This window comes from Chionomys nivalis, chromosome 8, assembly GCF_950005125.1.
Source record: "Chionomys nivalis chromosome 8, mChiNiv1.1, whole genome shotgun sequence".
Taxonomy (NCBI): domain Eukaryota; kingdom Metazoa; phylum Chordata; class Mammalia; order Rodentia; family Cricetidae; genus Chionomys; species Chionomys nivalis.
In genome coordinates this window covers 81,611,601-81,635,687 of record NC_080093.1, presented here as the reverse complement: position 1 = coordinate 81,635,687, position 24,087 = coordinate 81,611,601, and positions in this window count along the sequence as shown.

Sequence of the window (24,087 nt, the reverse complement as noted above, 5' to 3'; positions counted from 1 at the left end):
TAATCTAGCAAAAGGTATAACTATATCAAAATTCATGTTTGGAGAGGCCAGTTCTCACTATGTATTTCTCTTTTAAAAAAATACCCTCCTGGTGCTATAACCAATGGCTCAACATCTCTCTCCTACCAGAGATAAGAACTGAAGGCATGGTCCCCTCCTCTCCTCCTCCATGACTCTAATCCCACCTGGGAAGATGAAGTGTTCTTCAGTGACAGCGTCAGTACTCTCTTGGGGCCTCCTTCACTCCAGCGGATTATTTGAAGCTTTTCCTCCCTCATGTGCAGGCCTCATCTTCATCTCTGCCCAGACAAACCCCAGATACCTCAAAGGCATATTTTAGTGAAGAAGAGAAGGCATAATGCAGATTCAAAACAAAAACAAAAACCACCATAAACTATTTAGGTTGATTGTGGAACTTTTTTTTTCTTTCTAAATAGTATCTTACATAGCGATCCAGTCTACATCCATGACAGAAATGCCCCGTTAAAAGTGGGAAAAGATGTTGAGAAGGCGAATTTTCGGGTCTCTGAGGGACTCACAGGTCCCTGCAAGGAAAAATAAAACATTTTAAATCCAATCACCTAATTGAAAAACAAAGAAAATGGAGACCCAGAGAAGAGTAGTCTGTTCTGATTCATGGAACACATTGGTGTCAGAGTCTAAGAAACAAGGACCTTTCTGATCCCAGACTCTGCCTGCAAAATGTATTCAAAATCTTCACGTATCAAGTCATCAAATATATCCATTTGACTTGGACCCTATTTGGTAAATAAGTAAATAAATCTAATAAGGTGTGAAGCCATAATTTATTAATTTCATCTCTCCTTATTAGAGTTATTATAAACACTTTAGTAAATAGGTTAAATAGAAATTTACACATTGAAGGAATAATTCAGGAGCTAAGGAAATGGCTCATTCAGTAAAGGGTTTGCCATGAAATCATGGAGGACCTTAGTTCAATTCCCCAAGAACCCAAGTGAAAAAGTCAGGCTTACCAGTAAGTGCTTATAATCCTAGTGTTGAGACAAGCAGAGACTGGGCTGTCTGTCCAGATGTTGTAGCCAAATGGATGACCTCTGGGATCAGTGAGAGACCCTGTCTCAGGAAACAAGGTATAGGAGCTGGAGAGATGGTTCCTCAGTTTCAAAACACTAGCTATTCTTGCAGAGGGCCTGGGTTTGATTCCCAGCACCCACATGGTGACTGACAATCATCTGCAACCCCAAGGGATCTGACCTCTTATGACCTCCACGGGTAGCAGACATGAAACTGATGTGCAGATATACATGTAGGCAAAACACCCATATGCATAAAATAAGGCAAAAAATTTAAAAGTTTTTCAAAAAAGTAAAGGAAAAATGAGGAGGATGCCAATGCTGACCTCTTGACCCCTCCCACACACAGCACACACACACACATTCACTCCCCCAGGAATCCCCCCAATACACAAAGAGATGATTCAAATATGCTCTGAAAATCATAATTCTCCAAAATGCCACTGAAATCATCTTTTTAGCAAAAACTAAGTTATTGTTTTAAGGATACTGAGAGCTAGAATCAGCATTTGTTTGAAGCAAGTAGCAAGTGTAGACCATTGAGCAGGATACGAAGTTTAGCAATGCCTATAGCTGGTTAGTCCTGGGACTCAAGTTTTATAACACACATATGGTAGCCATATTTTCTTAAGGAAAAATCGGGACATGCAGTTGACAAGCAGGACTATCCTTATGGGGACAATGGAATCCATGCCGCAGCTAGGTCTGCACCAGAGACCCTGGACCATATGGTCCAGAAAGCAACCTGCAGTGATAATTTTGTGGGACCTGTCTCCTTCACGATTTAGTGTCACAGTCCCATGTTAACAAAGTGATGTATTTTCACCATACCTGAGTCCTTAGCTTTCACTTCGTCCTCCTAAAGCAAACTTTACTAACAAAAATACACTCTGCAAAGTTCATGTACTGTGGAATTATCAACATGTGTTACGGTTAACGTGATTATAAAACAACCACACTGGTCACTTTTCTCATTACAAAACTCCTGACAGAAGCAGTTTGAGCAAGAGTGGGGTTTACTTTGTCTCACAGTTTGAGGGGATGATGACAGAGAAAGTGTGGAGTTAAGTGTGAGGTGGCTGCTCAGAGTGTGTCCTCAGTCAGGAAGCAGAGAAAGTTGGGGACCCCAGCCATGGGGTGTTGTCTCTCTCTCTCAAATCTCTCTGAAAACACCTCTCCAGATATCCTCAGAGATGTGTCTCCTAGACAATTCTGAATCCAGTCAAGGTGACAATGACAGTGATCTTTCACAATTACTTAAGAAATGTGTTGTTATTTGGACAAAATATGTGTTCTTTATCTACCCAACACGTATCTATAACAGTAGTGGACTCTGTACTGGACATTGGAGACACAGTGATGAATCCAACTTTGAGCCTTCCTTCCCCAGGAAGCTCAGTCCCAACACAGCACATTATGATGGCCACAATCATGCCATAAAGTCTATATGTCTCTTAGTGTCAGACCTTGACTTATACACTCAATGACTGAGTTCATCAGAACAAATACTTTGACTTCAATGAGTCTCCATTTGCTCATCTTTCACACGAACACAATTAATCCTCATTACCCATAGTGCAGAAGGCCAAAGATACTTGTAAACATAATTTGTCATTACCTAAAACCCACCTAGAATTTGATTATTTATATTAAAGGTAGAAAAGAGAGATGTGAAAATAATGTCAGGGTATTCAGTCCTTCAGGTGAATAATCTCTGCACAGCAGACTGCAAACTGCTAGGATGTAAGAGACCCTACAGTCATCAGTTCAGTTCTCTCAGTCTCAGAAAATAACATCCCTCAGCTAAAGGGCTGTTCTGTGTGTCTCTGCTGTAAGTCCCATAGAACGCCACAATTCTGTATTGTCAAATACACAAATCTGTAATGGTCTCTGAATGTTGCAAAGAGAAGTTTCCTTGATGGGGCCTGAGAACTACTCTTATCTATGAGTATAAGGACAAATATTTAGAATGAAGTTACGAATTACACTAAAGTAAAGGAATGGTTGTAGGACCTCCTTCAAGATGTAAGACTTACTAGCCTTGAGTAGCTGACTAGGTTTCCAGTACACCAGGTATAATTTTTGATAATCATCTTTTCAAGTGGGTCTTCAGTCCAATTAGAGAGCTATTGGTTAGTGCCCAAGTATATGGGCTTATACTACTGAACCAATAGTGTGATTCCTTATAACCTTTTTAGACATCTTTATCATTATTTTATCTCCTCCTTCCTTCTTCTGCATTACCCTCCCTCCCCCTCTAATTAGAGTCCTTCATTTTCCCCTTTCCCCCTCAAAGCACTCATACCCTGTCTGATGCTCCACCATGCCCCTATCCACACAATAGTCACTTTTTACTTTCCTGACTTCTGTTTTTATTTCCAGGTTTAATAGGTTTGGCAGCATAGCATGATATCCTAGCAGGTGAGTTTCAAGTCCTAACTCCACAAAGACACACCGCATACTTGATCATCACTCCCTACGCACAGACACATCCTGGTAAGCTTTATTCTTTTTACCCTTCATATGTACACATGTGTGAAATGTGTGCACATATGCGTGCATGCTTTGGAGAGTGCACAGGTGTGTGCATGTAGGGAAGGCCTGAGACTGATGCCAGGAGTCTTCAAAGGATCTTCTCTGATGGAGGAAAGTCATTGGTTAATAAAGAAACTGCTTGGCCTGATAAGTTAGAACATAGGTGGGTGGAGTAAACAGAACAGAATGCTGGGAGGAAGAGGAAGTGAGGCAGATGCCATGCCTTTTCTCTCCAGGGCAGACGCGATGAAGCAAGCCGCCAGGTCAGACATGCTGAATCTTTCCTGGTAAGACTGGTGCTACACAGATTACTAAATATGGGTTAGGCAAGATGTGAGAATTAGCCATTAAGAGGCTAGAACTAATGGTCAAAGCAGTGTTTAAAAGAATACAGTTTCCGTGTTGTTATTTCGGGGCATAAGCTAGGCAGGCGGCCAGGAGCCAGGCGGCAGGAACGCAGCCCGCAGCTCCTACTACACTTCTCCTTGTGCACTGAGGCAGGGTCTCTTTATTGAGCCTGGAACTCTCAATTACAATTGCCTTAAGGATCCCTTGTGTCTGCCTCCCGGTAGTTAGTGGACTCCCACCTGATGCTTGTGTATCAAGTGTTTTAACTACTAAACTGTCTCCCCAAGCTTGTACCCCTTAAACGCTCATGAGAGCATTTCCTCACAGTGTGCCCTGTTAGGCTGTTCTACCAGAGAAATGCGGGTGTCCTTTGGACAGAAAAAATACTCACTTGGTATTGATGGAACATTCCATGACCTTCCATGTCCCTAACATCCCACTTAGGACTCTAGTAGCTGACAACCAGAGCCTAAACCCCAGCCAATGGCCTTCTCCCTTGTCTTTTCTCCTATGCAGAGTGTAGAAGGACAGATGACAGTGTCTCTTCTGGAACCAGTAAATAAGGAAGCTGGGGTCACTCTGCACCCAACACCCTATTCTGCAAAAGCCATGATCTGACTCCATTCTCCAGAGGCAGGAGGCAGGGGCCTCAGTGCAGCAGCAGCAGCAGCAGCAGCACCCTGTCTGTGGTCTGTGGTTCTCTGCTGGCTACACCCCAAAGGGCTCTCCTCCTCCAGACATGGAGGCAGTAGAGACAGGAAAGGATTTCTCGGGAGGCCAGGAAGCCGGCCGGGCACCTGGGAACATAGCCATCAGTGACACATCCAGCATTCTCGCCATAACAACTGGTTAAAGGGAATAAACCATCTTTTATTTAAATGGCAGGTGATGAGGGCTGTTCATTTTTGCTTTCAATAACAGTACAAAAGGAAAAATGTTTAAGGGAATGAAAAATGAGCCAAACTCACTATTTGAGCAGGGAGGCAAGGATTAGAAGAGGCGCCCTACATTGAGATCCTAGCAGTGGGTCCCCAAATGGCCCCTTTTCGTCATCCTTGCTCATTTAAATCTCTTTCTTCTTTCCCTCCTATGCCAACCTCCTGTTAAGCAGGAAACTTTGTGGGTGAGTGATACAAATTCAGTTGCCATGCTGACTTTTATATTGATGAGCTCTAACTCTACACACAAGCACCTCTTTTTCTTTTCTTTCCTTTCCTTTCCTTTCTTCCTTCCTTCCTTTCTTTCTTTTCTTCCTTTGTTTCTTCCTTTTTGGTTAATATACGTGCATGTAATGTACCCGTGCATACGTTGTCTTCACATGTGTGGGTAGATATGTGTGGGCACACATGTGGAGACCCAAGGTTGATGCTGATCATCTTTTATAGCTCTCCTTTATTTACTGTGTGGGGCCTCTGGGTGAACTGGGTGCTCACCAGGTCTGCCAGTCTGGCCAGCCAGCTTGCTCCAGGGACTCCCGTTTTGTCTCACCACACCCACCCGGCTTCCTCATGGGTCCTGGGGATCTGAACTCGTGTCTTCCTACTTGTACAGCATGTGCTTTACCTACTGAGCCTTCTCCCCAGCCCTGCTATACAAACTCTCATCTGTACGTAAAGCCCAAAGGACAGGATCCTCTCTCAGATGTCAAGTTTGTCCCGCCTGAGGCCTCTACCCAGAGCTCGGTGGTTGACTGTGTGAAGAAACAAATGAATATATAGCATCGCAAAAAAATTCTTATCTCCTCCTCCCACCCTCCCAGATTTGATTTTCCTGCACAATTTTTGTGACAAATCGTCTGATAGATTTAGAATGTTATCTTCATCAAGGGCGGCTTGGTTTCAAACTACAAAAACGGCTAAGTAATCCTGCCTGATTCTCTAGGATGCTGCTGGGGGAGTATGTGTCTGGTTTTGGTTGTTTCAAAGTCACCTTACCTCCATGTGTCCCTCTACTCTCGCTGTGAGTTGGGATGGAATCCAGCACCCGGTGCATGCTAGAAAGGGTTCTCTTGCTGACCCACACCTCCAGAGACTGTCATAGAACAGCAGCCTGGGTGTGCTGGTCTTCGCTCTCCACTAAAGAAAGACCAAGGACTCTTTTCAGTCCCACCTGCACCACTACTAACAGCTACATCTCATGCTCTGGAAATCTCTGTCAGCCTCAAAGAAACATTCAAAGTGTTTAGAGGAAAATAAAATGTCTCAACATCACTGCCAAATATTTCCTGGGAAGAGAACCGCAGCAATCACCAAAGGCCTGACTGGGAAGTCTATGCAAAATCCTGTTTAGCAAAGGCTCCCTCTGGGCAAAGGAGAGAGCCCTGAGTATACAAAGGTGGATGCGAGACCTGAGTCCACACCTCAGGCTGCAGAGAATCGGTACATTTTTAAAAATGATGTTTATCAGGGCTCGGTTGTTTTTTTCAGTTTAAAACTCAGACACAAAAATGGAATTTTTAGCCAGTAACTCATACATTTAGATTCCTGGTTTTTAGGTTTTGGAAAAAAATGCACCTAGTTGTTTTCCTATTACAATGCTGCTGGTTTTGTTCACCGGTTCGTGTTTTTCTTGGACTGTGGTAGAGTGGAATGTTTTAAATTACGGGCTTTTGCTTTTTACCCTCCGATGCGTACTAAATAAGTCCGTCGTCTAATTCTAAAATTGTGAAGCAGCAAACTTGCTGCTGTCGCCAACAAAGCTACACTTTTATTTCAGAAAGGGTATTTCTGTTCTAAATTTACAGCAAAATAGCTCCAAAGACAAAGGCGGGATTTTGGCTAAACCAGAAGTGTTCCTTGTAACAGCACGTCGCTTCCCACACGCTGGCTGGCTTTCCACCACGCTGAGATCTTCTGTAGTAAGTGTTTGAAGCCCTGACTGATGTTGAGAAACAAACAAATAAAAATAAACAATCGGAGCTGGGAGTAGTGGCGCACACCTTTAATCCCAGCTCCAGGAGGCAGAAGCAGGCAGATTTCTAAGTTTGAGGTCTGTCTGGTCTACCTAGGGAGTACCAGGACACCAAGGGCCACACAAAGAAATGCTGTCTTGAAACAAATAAGCAAAAACAAAACCAAAGCAGACTGGCTTGTTTTGATTTAAGCCAATAAAACAAATCTCAACAACAACTGAAAAAGCAGACTGTGGGAGGAAGCAGGCTGGTGTGCTTGGACTCAAAGGCTGGGTTGTGTTTTAGGCTTTCAGTACCAGGCATATCACCAATTCAAAATCCGAAGTTAAAATGAGATGGACTGAGTCCCCGTGGGTGGAGCTATTGCAGTAGGGTTGCATTCCTCCCCTGTCTTTCCCTACAGAAATCTTTTCCATGCCTGGGCTCAGGGCTGCATGCTTCTGACCTTCAGTACCCCTGCCCTATGGGAGATTCCAGACTTCTTTAACCAAGCGGCTCTATATTAGTAATTCTGACTCTCTGTCCCCTGTGTGCCACAGGCACCGCCCCAGAACACAGGGTGCTCCCCTAGCAGTTGGAAAGACTCATGAGTCCTTATGACTAACAAAGTCAGCACCCTTGCGCCTTCTAAGGAGGCATCCAGTAACTGATTCTAATCCTGCCAGCAGCTAGGAAACCAAAGGTAAAATGAGAGGCTCTGGGTGGTGACGGGGGCAGGGAGGGGGTTACCTTAAGTCACTTATAGAAAACAAACAACAAAAATTCTCCATGAATACACTGTATTGTATTCACAGTTAGTGCTCCTACCAAGAATAAATAAATCAAACGCAGACAGGAAAGATATTTGGTAATTACCCCCTCTCCCACCTTCTTTCCTTCTGTTTTTCTTTGAGTTTGAATCAGTCAGCTTTAGTGACCACGTAAAACCGGCCAGTTGGCACGAACATAATGACGTCACTGGTCCCATGTGACGGGGGTGTGTTTTAGGAGTCAGGAAAGGATGAGTGAGCTGAAGAGGCCAGCACCTTCCAGCCACCCACACTCTTCAAAGGCCAGCCTCCTGCTGGCCATGCAGGATGGCGAGGCGAGAATATTCTGTCTTTGTGCCTAAACAGCCATAGGACATCGATGCTGCTCACAGAGACTCCTTTTCTCAACCCCTGGTCTAAGTTACTAAGTTACGTCTTTTTCATTTCCCACCCACTCCAGGCCAAGAGGAGAATCTGGGATCCTGACAGAAGGCTTATGATCACAAGACAGGGAATCAGGGTGGGAGAGAAGAAAGTTTCACGTTCATAAAACATACTATGTGAGATGGGGTTGGGGGCAAGGCTTAGCTGGCATTCACCAGCCCTGGCTTCAATCCCCAACATGGCATATAATGGGCATGGCAGTGTGTCCCTTAAATCAGGGCAATCAGAAGGTGGAGGCAGAAGGATCAAAATCTCAAGGACACCTTCAGATCTACAACATATTTTTGCAAGAAGCTAACTGGTCTACCTTGGCATCTTCCTTATGAATTTCTTGTCTTTTTGACCCCTACTGCCTAGGCTCTTGCCTATTCTCAGGTGCTAAGTCCACTGCTCATTTTCCTGGCTCATAAATCATCTAATGAGTACAGTTCCACCAACCCTCACTCCCTCCCTCCTTTTCCCTCCCTTACATTATATGTGTGTGCTGTGTGGATCCACGCTTGCTATGTGTGGGCACATTTGTGTGCGGGGTGCATGTATGTCAACGACAGCATTTGACATAGATTATCTTCCTAAGTTGTTCTCCCACCTTATATCTTGAGGTAGATCTTTCACCTGAACCCAAAGCTCCCTGATTCATCCAGACAAGGTAGCCATCTTGCTCCTGAGATCACCTATCTCTGTCTCCTGGCATTATTGGTGACACCCACTCCCCCATACCTACCTGACCAGTATTGAGATGCAGGCTGGGGATCAGACCCGAACTCTGGTCCTGGAGCTTGCAGCAAGCACTTTATCAACTGAGCCATATCTCCAGCTCTACACAGTTACTCCTGCAGTTTCCCGAGCACCCTGAAGAATACACATCTCATTTGCCTACTGTGACCCTGGGACCTGCTCCTTTGGGACCTCACTCAGCACCAGTCAAGGCTAGGATATCACAGATGCTGAGAGGGAAGGGGACAGTTTTTGTTAGAGGTGAGATACCGTGTGATTCTAAACATAGCCCTGCGGATTGTTGTACTCATTAGAGAGAAAACAGCCATCGCTGCCTATGGTTTGAAAGACTGAAGCTAACTCTTCCATATTCCTCCATTCTGGGAATGCTCTAGGGTCCAGAATGCATGGGTCAACCTACTGAAGTTCCCTATGGAAATGATGTCAATTATTTGGGAAGTGTGTCTAGACTTGAGTTTGTGCTGTATAAAACTGTAACAAACATATTCTCCATATTTATAAAAGGTTCTCAGCTGTTTCCTACTCTATCAGTTCTACCATTACGCCAAAGGAGAACCCATTTCTCGCCGCACAGTTCCCTGCTTCATATGTTTAACAGTGATCCTACGATGCTGAGCCACGACTGGGATTAAAATTCTTCTTTATCATTTTGGTTTGGAGCTATTATAAAAATTCTCTATGAAGTAAATATTACTTAATTTCAATTAAAAAGGGGGGCTTTATTGTCTTAAAGATAAAACAAGTTCCATCCCAGATGAGCCAAATCCTGCAACCCTTATATTGTCTTTTGTGACCTTTGTCCTGGCATCTGACCAAAGCCCTTAATCTTTCTTTTTCATGACAAGCAGGTATACTTTTATCTTCTTTCTGCTCCCACTCTTTCTGATGTATATGTACTTTTCCAGTCTTAAATACTTTAATGACTGATTTTAAGACTTAAAGGTTTGCCATTACATCTTGTACTTTGGATTCAATATTTAAACCCTTCAATATTCTTATGAATTGTGTTCCTGCCATTTAAACAGTAGTGATGGTGCTATGATATGCTCCCTCAGAGAATGTCATGGTCATGAACTAGGAAGACCTACAGTGAGCCGAGATTCCCCATTTGGAGGAATTTGGCTCCAAGATATCATGAGTAGTCCCTAAATACTGGGAAATGGTGTAAATTAGTATAACCAAAGCTTAGTTCCTTCATGTGATGAGTTCTCCCTTCCTCTATGTGAGATTATTGTAAGGTTAAAGAAATTCCAAGAAAATGCCTAGGAAAAATGTCTTGTGATGGTTAATATTGTCACCTTGGCAGGAGCTACGGTCACCTAGGAAACAGGCCTTCAGAAACACCCGTAAGGGATCATTTAGTTGGGTTAACCTATATGTATGTCTGCCAGAACTGACCCATTATGGTGGAGTATACTCACTAACTGTGAGTCACAGTCAACCCTTTCGTCCTTAAGTTATTGCCAGTGTGTTTATCACAGCAATGAGGAAAATAACTAAGACATATCTACTGCATAGAAGGCCTTTTCCTATCAGCTTCACTTCCTACTTTGGTAAATACGTGTTCAAATAACCAGGACCTCAAGTGGTCAGACTGTCGTCTCCCACACACATGGCTAACTGCCCTGTAGGAAGTCACTCCCATCCTGTATGTGGTAGTTCCACCTAGGGTCTACTAGACATGTGACAATAGGAAGCCATTAGTGTTCCTGAAATTCTTCTCTATTGTTTGCCATGTCTCCACAATGGCCTTGTGTCAATGATAAATTGGCATGAGATTAGAAAATGTAACTATTTGTAATAACACAGTTTTTCATATTTGTGCCAGAATTGGGGGACTTGTAAGAGGTTTTCAAGGACACTGCCATCTGTTTTTCATAGCAACTCTGTCCATTTGGGACTTCTAACCCCACATTACAAATTAGCAACTTGATATCTGAAGCATTTCAATGACCAGCTCGAAGTCACATAACCAATGGCGGAGCTGGTCCACAGCTTGCATCTTGTGATGGCTGGTTTGGCACTCCTTCAGTCTGCCCAAACCTATTTTGGTTGTAAGAATAACTAATTATCTCAAAGGCTATGGTGGAGTAGATGGTGAAGATGACCTGGCTTAACACAGATCAGAATCATTTCTCCATGAGATGCATGAATCTGTTCACCAGATCAGCCCAGGTAAAGAGCAGATAACTTAAAGGGCCGGATAACATAACGCAGGGAGGAACAGGAAGTGACCACTCAAAGGCCCATGCAGTTTCACTACAGTGTGACTCAACCCTAAGAAACCTGGAAGATGAAGGTAACATTGGAGACAGTGTTTGTCAACATCACAGTCAATCCAATCTAGCTCTATTTATAATGTCTGTATCTGTACTCTTTACCCTGAGGTATTACAGAACACCTTTCTGCTCCTAAGTATTCCCCATGAGCCTTGGTCTTGCCTCCTCTAGGGGCTGTATAGTTTGCCTGCAATCATTCACAAAGTAACTGCCCACAGATTATGCCAAGAAAAACGTATGCATAGTGTGGTCATAATCAGGGTCTGAAAGACTCCATTTAACACAGTGGTGCTCAGCTCCTTGTTGTTAAGGATGCCTTCTCCTGTGTTCTCTAAGGAGCTCAGAACAGTCAACTATGGCGGCAGTTGACCATCAGATCTACAGGAGGTAACCAGCATCACACTAGGAACAAGAAAAGAAACCCCATCCCAAAGCACACACACACACACACATGCTAGCATATTTGTAGATTTCTTGGCCTTATTTTGTGCAAGTATGCATTTTCCATTAGGCTTACTTATTTATCTAAATATTTGTTTGTGTGCATTCATGTCCCATTTCTTCCCACTAAGTATTTGAAGTGACCATAGTGCATAAAAGCAAACATCAAAACAAAAATAAATGAAATGAAAAAGTAGAGAAGTGAAAGCATAAATGGAGCACCCATATGAAAAACCAGGAGCATCAATATGAAGATGCCAACCTCTGGGTCAGCAGGAGTGGTTTTGAAAGGTGGCCATCCTGCTACATATGTGTGGCTGGTAACAAAATCAATTCCATTTTTATTGAAAGGGGGATTTCTGTTGCTTCAAAACCTGAAATAGCACTAAGAACTCTTGCTTCAGCCTAATGTTTTCAGACCTCAGCGTTTCTAAACAATACAGCTAAAGTTCATTCCTGTCTGAACACTTGCTCTCCATCCTAATAAGTCCTTAATAAACCAACAAGAAACAGGCCCACAGAGCACACAGCCCTCCTCCTTTCCCTCTCAATTTGGCATTTTTAGGAAGGAATGGAGAGGGGTACTCCTCCTCCCCCCCAAGCACAAGCAAACATTATTAAAAGGGTGTGAAACCCAAGAAATCACTCCGTCACTGTAGACTATGCACATGGGGGCTTATGAGCTAGAAACAGTGCCAGAATATTTAAGTCAACAAGTGGCCAACTTGCCAGAAGTTAAAAAAACATCAGCAATAGAATTAATATCCATTTTGGTGTTTTGAATAGGTGGGAACTTTCAATAGAAGGTGCTGAAGTGAACTGAAACATATAATCAGCTGGAGGGTGGCAAATTTGCTCTGTGAAAGACTTGCAAATAGTAAATATTTTAGGCTTCACAGGTCATATACTTCATAATTATTAGACTCGGTAGGTAGAGTTACAGCATGAAGGAAGGGATGAAAAATGTGCAAATGAATAGATATGGCTGCATTCTAATACACTTTGTAAGACAGAGTAACATCTGGTTTGGATCGTAGACCATAGTTTGTTGATTTCTGCCAAAAATGGAAAACAAAATGCTAAACTCTTCCTTTGAACAATGACCTCAAAGACTACTCTTAAGAGTGACTGTGTGCTGGCAGTGGTAGTGCATACCTTTAATCCAGCACTCAGGAACCAGAGGCAAGCCAATCTCAGTGGTCTGAGGTCAATCTGGTCTACAGAGTGAGTTCCAGGACAGCCAGGGCTACACAGAAAAATTGTCTCAAAAAACAAAGAAAAACAAAAGAGAGAGAGAGAGAGAGTAGCTCTGCATTGTGAGCTCTATGGGTTCTTGAAGTTTCCACAAATGCCAGTCAAAGATCATGCCTCCTGACCTGTGTTTCTTACCCAAAAGATGCTTGGTCTGAGAGTTTCTGCACTGCAAATAAACATGAGATCAGGGGTAAACAGAGACTGCTCTTTCATTCCTGGCCACCCAGACCCAAATAATCAAACACTGCTTAGCCCGATGACTCAGGCATATTTCTAGCTAGCTCTTACATCTTAAAGTAACCCATTTCTATGTATGTATATCACCACAAGGCTGTGACCTACAGATAAGTGTCCAGCATCTTTTTATTTCAGCAGCTACAGGGCATCTGTCTGACTGTGCCTTCTTTCCTCCTCTATCTCCGCTTAGATTTCCTGCCTTGCTATATTCTATCCTGTCATAGGCCAAAGCAGCTTCTTTATTCACCAATGATAATAAAACATATTCATAGAATACATAGGGGAATCCCACAAATTCCATTTTCTGTCTAAATAAAAAGGTTTTAACTTAAATATAGTAAAATTACATATGCAAACAGTTACCAAGTAAGAATTATAATAGTCCATTTATATTTGGCAACTTAAGGAAAATACTCTATCATCTATCCTATTTTTGTAAATCTAAAGTTTCATATCTAATTTATCTTTTATCATAATTAAGGAAAACTTTAATTATAACGATCTAGTCTTCAACTCCATCAAAGACTCCAGAAGGATATAATATTACCTAAGTAAACAGAAAGTGTATTGTAAGCAACTTCCAAAACTCTAGAATTGGCAGAGACATCTCCCTGCCTGGACAGTCACCTAAAGTTCTTTTGTAACATTTGGGCATCCATCCTTAGCCTACAGGCCCATAGTATCTGGCATAATTTTCCAAGAAGCGGGAAATTTCAAAGACTGTTTTGCATATATTGATAGTTTGTCAGTCACTTTTTTCTGTGTCCTGCAGAATGTCTGGCAGTTTCCTCTGTGAAGCAGGAACCCTGAAGGATTATCTCATCTTTTGGAAAGTTTAGCAGTCAGTCATTTTTCTGTGGGTTCTGCATGTCCAGTTCATGCAGCATACCATCAAACAGTCGAGGCAAGAGCAGTTTCTTGCCCAAATGGCTAGCAAACTCCATAAGGAGACCCTTCAATACCCATCTTTCTCTTGAAGTAGATTGGTGCCACCAGAAACAGACACGTCTCACTGTTGAGAAAAGTCTAAGTTCTTAAAACTTTTCAATTGTCATTTTCTGTAGGTCTTTAAAGTGTTAAAAATTATCTAACTGAAATACATTTCTATATATCTAGAAAACCTAACTAACATGACTATAAGTTTGACTATTATAAATGATTATCTATTAATCTGTAATTTTTAATTGTGCATAACATTTTAAATGAGCATTATAAACATAATACCTTAAACAAGAGTAGAAATATACATATACACAGTGTAACAAAATTGACTTTGAATTTGTATCAATAGACCAAGATCCATACCATGCAAAGTATTCATCGCTATCATATCCCCTTATTTCTTTTTTTTAGAAAGTGACTGTGACCATAAATATTTATACTCAACCCCTTTTAAATGAAAATAAGTATGTATAAACAATCATTTTGGGAATTTGGGCATAGTTTTCTCCAAACTGCTTCCTGTTGTTTGTTGGGCAAAATATTTTTAGGGTTCTTAAAGACCTTTCAGGAGGTCTTGGTACATCAAACCACATTAGTCTGGAAGGAATCCACAGGTTCTCATCCTCTGTGGAAACAAAAGTAGAACCTCTTTTCCAAAGAAACATATCCCTTGATTCAAATTTTAAAGTCAAGATCCCTTTAATATATATGTGTTGATTTAGCTTAGCAGCCTGTACAATGAAATGTCTCTCTGTACTTAGCTCATTCACAGTCAAAAAAATTCATAGAAAACATAATAATATACATACTCCAGATTCTCTATGTATATTCTGTTTTTACATGGCTTATTTTTAACTCTATTACTTTGTTAATATTTATTTCATTTATATTTACTCTATGATTGTCTGTACTCTTGTCTATACTCTTTTTCCTTTCTCTCCTAAGCCTACATATATTTTTAAATACACTGTGACCTGTTCAGAGGTTTATTTTTGTCTGGATCTGTCTTTATTGCATATTTGTAATCATTTTCTGACCAGGAGCACTTTTCTTCTTTTCTTTTACCTGCTAAGCAGTGTGGCTAGGACTATGGCTGCTTTGCCTTCTGACTCTGCCCAGTCCAAAATGGTGGGGGTATGTTCACAGCCAGCTCTGCAAGCTATGGTTACCACCCCAGCTGCAAGGATGCAGCAGGTCTATGTCACCACTAAGCAACTTGTAGCACTCTGCCCACAAACCCCATTTAAGTGCTCTGTAAAAGGACTTTTCAAGAGATTCAGAGCCATTTGTGACACCAGCAAACCAGGAAGCTGTGTCTTAAAGGAGCCACACAGTTTTTGCTGCTAATGCCCAGTCAGGAAGCCTTCTCTTAAAGGAGCCATGTCTCTGCTCACCACCAGCAAACAGAGCTTATCAAGAAAAAAAATGCAGCTAACAAGAAGTTGTGCTTGGTTCCCATTTTTATGACTCTAGAGCTCTTTTTTTCTTTTCTTTTCTTTTTTTTTTTTTTTTTTTTTTTGCTTTCTTATGCTTTATGTGTATGAACATTGCCCCATGTTGGGCACCATTGTGCAAATGAATACTGCTCTTTCATTCCTGGACACCCAGACCCAAATAATCACACAAAGACTATATTAATTACCACACTGTTTGGCTGATGACTCAAGCATATTTCTAGCTAGCTCTTACATCTTAACCTATTTCTATTCATCTGTGTATCATCGCGAGACTGTGGTCTATCAGTAATGTCCTGACATCTTTTTCCTTTGGCATCTGTCTGACTCTGCCTTCTTTCCTCCTCTGTCTCTGCTTGAATTTCCTGCCTTGCTATATTCTGTCCTGCCATGGGCCAAAGTAGCTTCTTTATTCAGCAAAAATAATAAAACCTATTCATAGCATACAGAAGGGAATCCCGCATCAATCAGAAAGCATGTACTCTATTGAAAATTCTAATGACACTTTTTGGTACATTGAAGGTGCTTAGCTCTTTCATAGTCTACTTATTTGATTGTTACAGGATAAACTTTTTATATACTGTGGAGATGTGTCTCTGTCAAGGCACCTTCTGATTGGTTTAGTAAAGAGCTAAATGGCCAATACCTAGTCAGGAGAGGATAGGTAGGACTTCTAGGCAGAGATGGGAACCCTGGGAAGGAATCAAAAGGCAGAGATTTGCCAGCCAGACAAAGAGGAAGTAGGATGCATGATAATGAACAGAGGTAAGGAGTCATGTGACAGTGTAGAGTAATATAAACAGGCTAATTTAAATCTTAAGAGCTAGTTTAGAACACGACTATGCTAAAGCCAAGCTTTCATAATAGTAAGTCTTCATGTCATTAATTAGGAGCTGATGGTACAAAGAAAGACCCATTACATTTGATGCAAAGTCTCATGTATCCTAGGCTGACCTTGAACTACTATGTAGCTGAGGATGACCCTGAATTGCAGATGCTTCTGCCTTCACCTCTAAGTTACTGTATCCATCTATCTCACAGTTTGGGCAGCTTGAGGCAAAATCTAACTGTGTAAACCATATCACACAGATTGCAGGCTTCCATCTTTTTGCCATACCCTTATACATTATAATGATGGTTAGTATCCTCTTTATAAGCCACTAATCCATTAATGAGGGCTCTGCCCTCATGACCTGACTTCTAAATATTATCACCTAATATTTCAACATATGAATCTGAGGTAACACGTTGAGTCCATTGTATACAATATGGTACTTGCATTTACCCAAGACACAAAGACTGCCCTACCTCCTATACCCCATCATTACTGAGAAGCAAACTGAAAAGTGTGGCTCCCATCATTTGTGAGAGATTTTCAGGAGGCTAGCGATGGGTTTCGGCGAGTTGTGCAGAGATGATAAGCTGTATTGAAGTCACCCTGATTTCTACAGTCCCTCATTGTGACACTGACTCCCCTTCTGACTTCTCAGAAGACCTGTCTTGCTCTCCTCCGTGTCCTAGTACACAGTTCCACTGACAATTCTGAGTCTCATAGCAAAGGGTTTGAGTAGGAGTCTACCTACCAAGACACAGTTTACAATGTTCTTAAAAACATTCCTTTGATCAGTCTAATGCCATTAAGTGCAGTGTCCAAGAGACAGGTTTCTTGTTAGTCCCTTAAACAATACAGATTAGTTGACATTAAAGGAAGGACTCTCTGGTGTTACTCTTAAAATGAATCGTGCACATTGAACTAGAATATTACAATTAGGATGGATAGAAGAGATCCTAGACTCCTCTTGCCAACCCTTAAAATGTTGTGAACCACTGATGTAATAGGGACCTCACTATATTACAAAGAAGCATTTTTGGACAATGCTGATATAGAAATAGTTCATGCCCATTGCTTCTATTATTTGACTCCTTTGAGCTCCTGATTAAAGTTCAACTAATATTCACTATAGCTATCAGTTTTGTTATATACAGATAGAACACTATGAAACATGTGATTTCATCAATGACTGCGACCAAAATGTGAACCACATCAGTAATCTCAGACAGAGTCTGTCATGTACACTCTTTCCTCAGCTACTCTGTGTAACCACTCACCTAACTGTGAAATCCCCACTCAGTCCCTGATCAGTGTGACATCCAGAGATGAAGTCTCCTTGATGACAAGAAAAGAACTAAGAATAAGGAATGTCTAACCAGCCTGACCAACCTCAGACTGGATTCTGCACATCTCTGGCTATGGGCCAATGATAATAAATCTCTACCTGAAAGTGCCCCAAGCTGAGCTAGGAAGAAGTTGGTGGATACTCATTTGACAAATGGCTGAGAAGGAATAGTGTGACCTAGTGGACTGATTCTATTTCCAGGCATTACTGTGAGTGTAGGATACCACACCGAACAAAGCTACTCTGGTTACAGTCCATAGTCTCACTCAGGAGGGTTCCAAAGTGACTCCATGGACATGCTTGAAGACACACATGAGAAAACAACTCACAAATCATCACTGTAGGGCCAGTCCCAGCGCTTGAATCTGCTCAAATCTGCTCTGAGCAGTACTTTCCATAGAAGCGAAGTGAAGTTAATGGAAGTAAGTTTTGTTTCTCTGGCAATGCTGGGACTCTTTATAGTCATTATATCATTAAATCCCCTAACTCTCTTACATCAAGGCCACCCAAGAAAGTGATGTGTCAACCATGGCACCAGTGGAAATATTTATATGGGTGGGAGAGGATTCTTAATCATGTAATAGTTGTACCAGCCCAAGCTATACTTCCTGCACAACTCATAAATTGAAGCAATTGTTTCTACTTAAAACTTTTTGCAAGGCCAGAAATATGCTTGGGAAAGAAAGCAATTTTTTCCTGTTATAATATATGGCTCCAGAAAGTGAAAAATTTTATTCACAGAATTCCTTTTTAACAGAATCATTTGCTTTGCCATGAGGCATTTGATTTTTTTTTATTCTGTATTTTTGTAAATATCCATCAGCTTTACTAAACTTGACACCTGTTGCAAAGTACATTTTCATTGTTTTATCACAGAAAGTCCAAATTGTGTAAAAAATATACTAAAGACAATAACATCTACAAAGCAAATGGATAAAAACAACAGATCCTTTACTATCAAGATATTTGTGTTGTTCTGGCTTGTCTGCTATTCACAATATAACCCATGATGGTCTCAAAAATCACGACAATCTTCCAGCCTTGCTGCCAAGATTTTGTCAAACCATATTTCTAGGCCATTCAATATCAGATTTGCTTGTGTCTTTTGCTCAACGATATATAGATCTGCATATTTTTTTAAAGACAAAATGAGTTTTCATGGAATATACCAATGTCCTACCATTTAAAGGAACATTTCTGTTGTTCTGTTTTGTTTCACTGCTAAATATGATTCTTCATAAGACATACTCACATTGTTTTTTCCAATTATCTCCATAAGATACATTCTTATTAATGGGGCATCTGAGATCTACAGCTGGGGGGGAGTGGGGGGGTGGGGGGGAGCGGCACTGGACACGTTGTATCTTTCAAATCCTGCCTTTCTGTTTCATGGTCATCCCATCTATCAACTTCAACATGAATTCTTCCATTCCTTATGTCCCTCCCAGATATGGATCTTGCCTCTTTTTCTCATCCCCAGTCTCAGGCAGCACAATGAACCCAAGCCCTGACATTTCTGGCTTTACTTCATCAGCAGTTGAGTGACTTCTTCAGGTGTTTATGGGCATTTGTGTTTGTTTTCCTTTGAAGGCAGCTTACAATTTCTACCCAATTTGCCATTTAGTTGTTCAGCATTTCTCTCATTTGATAATGTTTCACAGTTTGTTCCTAGAATTTTGACTCTATATAATTTTCCTTGCACAGAAATGTTTAGCAGGGTTAAAATCTGACTTTATTGTTTATGAGTTTTGTGGTTTACCTTAAGAAAATAATAACGTTTATGACCATTTTTAGTATCCATGACTTTAATTTTTATATTTCAATATATGAGCTGTCTGAAATTCATTTCTATACAAAATATAAAATATGAATTCATTTTCTCAAATGGTGAATTAACTTCTAACACTATTTACGACCTAGTCTATATTTCCAGCTACTCATTTGAAATGTCATTCATAAAATACATTCCCACATTTATTGGAATTCGCCTCTGAACTGATCAATTTTCGTCAATTGAACTATCTTTCTAGTCCTAAAGGAATACTGCACTATTTTAATTAAAACAGCTCTGCAGGAGCTGGAGAGCTGGCTCAGCTGTGAGCAGGACCTTCTGCCTTCCCAGATGCCTGAGCTCAGTTCCCATCACCCACATCGGGCAGCTCATAATCACCTGTAACTCCAGCTGTAGGAACTCTAATGCCGTCTTTTGGCCTCCACAGGTTCTTCCTTACCCACCACCACACACATATGCATAAACAAAAACTAAAACTTAAAAAATAGATTTGTAGGGATTTTTAATCTTGCATGCAGTATTATTATTTATAGCAAGCCTTATATTTTTGATCTCTCAGAGTTTAATTTAAGGGTAATTCTGGTTAGTTTCCATTACAGAGACAATGGGTATACTGTTGAGGCTTTAATTAAATTTGATGTTAAGAGGTGTTTTACACTAGTAAGCGCACTAATGCCAGACAAGAACTATTTCCCCTGGAGGCTGAGATCGTAGTGACAGAGCTGTTGCCAACTGTGTGAGGCCCTAGGTTACATGCCCAGCACTGAAAACTAGCAAGGGGTGGAGGAGGGGCGGGAAGAGGGAGAGAAGGGGGAAGAGGGAGAGAAGGGGGCGAAGTGGGAGGAGGGGGTATTCCCAACTCGTGTGTTTATGATAGCATGCTGTCTATCGGCTTCTTCAAACAGAACTAGCACATCTCTTGCTGATTTTACTAACATGTTTTTTTTTTCCTACAAGAAATAAGCACTTTATTTCATTTATTTGTTCTTTGTAGTTGAAATGTAGAAAAGCTATTATGTCTTGTTTTCATTAATCATTACATGAGCCTTTTAACTTAATACTTGTTATTTTCTAATAGCAGCTGATTATTATGCAATCATACCAGTGAGTAATAATTGCTGTTTCCTTCCTAATATTTGTTCACACAGCGTTCTGTGCTAACAGCAGTATGGACTGTGGTGGGAGAATCTGTTTCCCAGACTGCCACACTGCCCGTCACAAGCAAGGCCAGTTTATGATCTTAGCGACCTGGAGGTAGATCCCAGGCATTGGCAGGGCTGTGTTCCTTTCTCCCAACTTCAATGGGAAAGGGATTTCCTTGGCCTTCTCCACTCCTCCTGTGGTGTCTCACAGCCCCTCCTCCATCTTCAAAGCAAGTGACCTTGAATGTCTCTGTGCCTGACCTCTGCCCACTACTTTTAAGGGTCCAAGGCAACTTTGTCTCTGTTTAGTGACTTTAACTCCATGTCCTTGTCCTTTGCTGGGGAATGTACCCTGCTCCCGGTTTCTGGGCAAGAGAACCTAGATGACTTCAGACGATCAGTATGCTGCCTAACACAGCGGCTGTCTTTGTTTCACCGCTGAATTTAACCAGAACCGTTTAGTGACTCTTAACCAAGCGTATTTCAATGTGTGCACGCCCAAGAAATAGAAACTGCCTTTCTACATACTCTTAGGGTGTTGCTGTCATTGTTTTAGAATCAAGAAAAGAATTTCAGTTTTGGTAAGTTTCCTATAATCAGGACAATATGGTGGTCTTTTTCTCTTGGTCTCTTAGGATACTACTGGCTTATACTAATATATGTCATAGTATTTGAGGCAGAGTCTTACTATATAACCTTGTCTGCCTTGGAACTCACCATGTAATCCAGACTGGCCTCCATATGCTGTAGTATGAACATGCTGATCATAGCTCAGAAGGGGAAATCTACGACAGGCAGGGACATTCATCTGTCGCCTTTACGGTTACACACCACACACCGGAGCATCACAGCTCCTCCGTGATGGCTCAGTACATCAGTCTGATCATTGAATTACTTGTATTTCATTCATTTTGAAATTTTTATTTCAAAATTTATTAATGGGATACAGTCATGCTTTTGAAAACCGAACTTATTGACAATCATCAATTCCACCCTTCTTCCCCTGAAAGAAAGTAGGCATTTTATTTGTATCATTCTCATGTTGTTTTTACTTAAACTTTACCTTATGTTTTTTTAAAAGCTATACCATTTACAAACATTGTCACTGTGATTACCCTGTTCTTGAAGTATAATTATATGTTTATCATATTTAATGCTCAATTCCACCCTTCCATACTCAGTTTTACCCATTCTTGAACGCTTCACATTCATTATACTCAAATATCCCCTGGCTGCCTGAAATTCTACTTTTTTGTTTTCAAGAAAAGCAGGTGAACAAAATATTTTCTAAGACCTTTTATATTTCAGCACGTTTTCTTTCCTTTACACGCTGGTTAGCAGCTTAACTGTTCACAGAGTTACGGACTCTTGTTCATCTTTTCATGAATCCTGGTCAACTTTATTTTTCCCTTTAAAAATGAAACTCTTTTCAACCTTAGAGGAACTTTTCAGCTCTTTTTGAAATTAATAGCCTCATTGGACGAGAGATAACAGAGTTTTGTTCCCAACAGAATCTGTCCTTCAAGTTAGAATTCAGTCACTCTGTCACCTTGGACCCGTCTTTTCTTGTGTCTTGGGATGCCTTTCTCAGCCAGCTGTAGAGCTTCCTTTCTTTGAACACCTTGGCTAGCTCTCTAGTGTCTGTCTTTCTGGTCACATTGTCCTGCAGGTGAAGAGGTTCATCACTTCCCTGTTCTTTATCCTCTGGTTTTATCAACACTTGCTCCACATGCATTTTCAGGCATTGGTCATGGGCTAGTGTGACTATTACCGAATATTCTTTACATTTTATTCCTTCTCTCATATCTACTATTTTTATTATCATCAGTTGCATGATTCTTGATAGTATCTGTGTCCCCAAAGTCTCTTTTCCTTGAGGTTGTGGATTAGCGTCAACTACAGTGGTTTTCCCAATGCACTTGTAAAAAGCTGGTTACAGCAGAACATTGTGACCTTGGCCCTGGGAAGGTCGAGACAGGTGGATTTCCAGGGCTCCCTGGCCAGTGAGTCTAGCCAAAATAGAAAACTCTGGGCCCAGTGAGAAACTCTGTCTCCAAAATAAGGTGGAAAGTAATAGAGAAAGACAATTGATATTAACCTCTGGTCTCTACATGCACACACACACACACACACACACACACACATACAAATAGAAAGTAAAAACTGAGATATTTTTCTATTTTTTTAAACATACCGGTAGTCTTTCAAAATTTGCAATATTTGTGCTGAGGAGATGATTCAAGAGGAAAGCCCTTGCTGTTCAAGCATAAGAATGAAGTTTATTTCCCTGGTGTATACAGAGACTGTGCCTTCGGTTCCCACCAACCCAGACCTGAACAATCACACAGAACCTGTATTAATTACAACATTGTTTGGCCAATGCCTTAAGCATATTCCTAGGTAGCTCTTATATCTTAAACTAACTCATTTCTATTAATCTGTGTATCTCCACAAGGCTGTGGCTTACCGATAAGGTTCTGGAGTCTTTCTCTTTCAGCAGCTACATGGTGTCTGCCTGATTCCACTTTCTTGACTCCCTCCATTCACTTTAGCCTACTTATATTCTGCCATGCCATAGGTCAAAGAAGCTTCTTTATTAATCAATGGTAATGAAACATACTCATAGCATACAGAGGGGAACCCCACATCATCCTAGATACCACACAAAAGTTAAGTGGGTATAGCAGCTCAGCTGTAATCCCAGGGTGTTGAAGGACACAGGTGATTCCCTCTGGCAAGCTGTGTAGCTAGGCTAGCAGAAACAAGATCCAGGCTCCGTGACAGACCAACCCTGCATCAATACATACGTGAAAGAAAGACAACCAAAGTCAGCTTCAATCTTGTACATGCAGAGCACGCACATGCGCACCTGTAGTGCAACATGTAAACACACATGCGCAGCACACATATGCAGAAGATAAAATTTGCCCCATTCATATTTTTGTCATGTTCCACTACTCGTGCACTTTTTCATTGTTGCCAGTTCTTACTGTGGTCTCCTGCGGGGGAACAGCTTCCCATCTGCTTTGAATGGGGCCATTGTATCTGAAGCTGCTCCTTTCCTGTTCTGTTGTGCTCTGTGGGAATCCTCTCCTTGCAAAATGAATTGGGACTGGGCCCTCCCACCTCCACCCTCCAGTCGCTTAAATATCCAAAGGGTGCGGACAAGATGCTGGAGGCTCATGTAACCACAACCAGAGAATTCTGTCTTTTTTATTTCTATAATCATTGGAAATAACTAACGAGAAGATCCCTTTGTTGGCGACTCAGTTAGCCTGTCATGAAGGACCAAGGCTGAGTTTCGGGCTTGTGCTGGCTCCGAGCTCTCTCAATGACTGACTTTAAAAGGTGCTGGCATCCTCGGAATCCTTGTCTCCAAGAAGCCTTTGACTTGATTTATACGTGTATCAACTTCCACACTCAACTGAGGCTGTTTGCTGCTGCTGCTGGATCAGTCCGACTTGACCCCTAAGAAACTGCCTGTCCATGCCTCTCCTACCATCTGTCCTACCAGAGGTCAGAGGAAATATTGGCAGTAATTCCTGACAGCTTTATGGTGCATTTTATCAGCATGGGGAAAGGTTCTTCA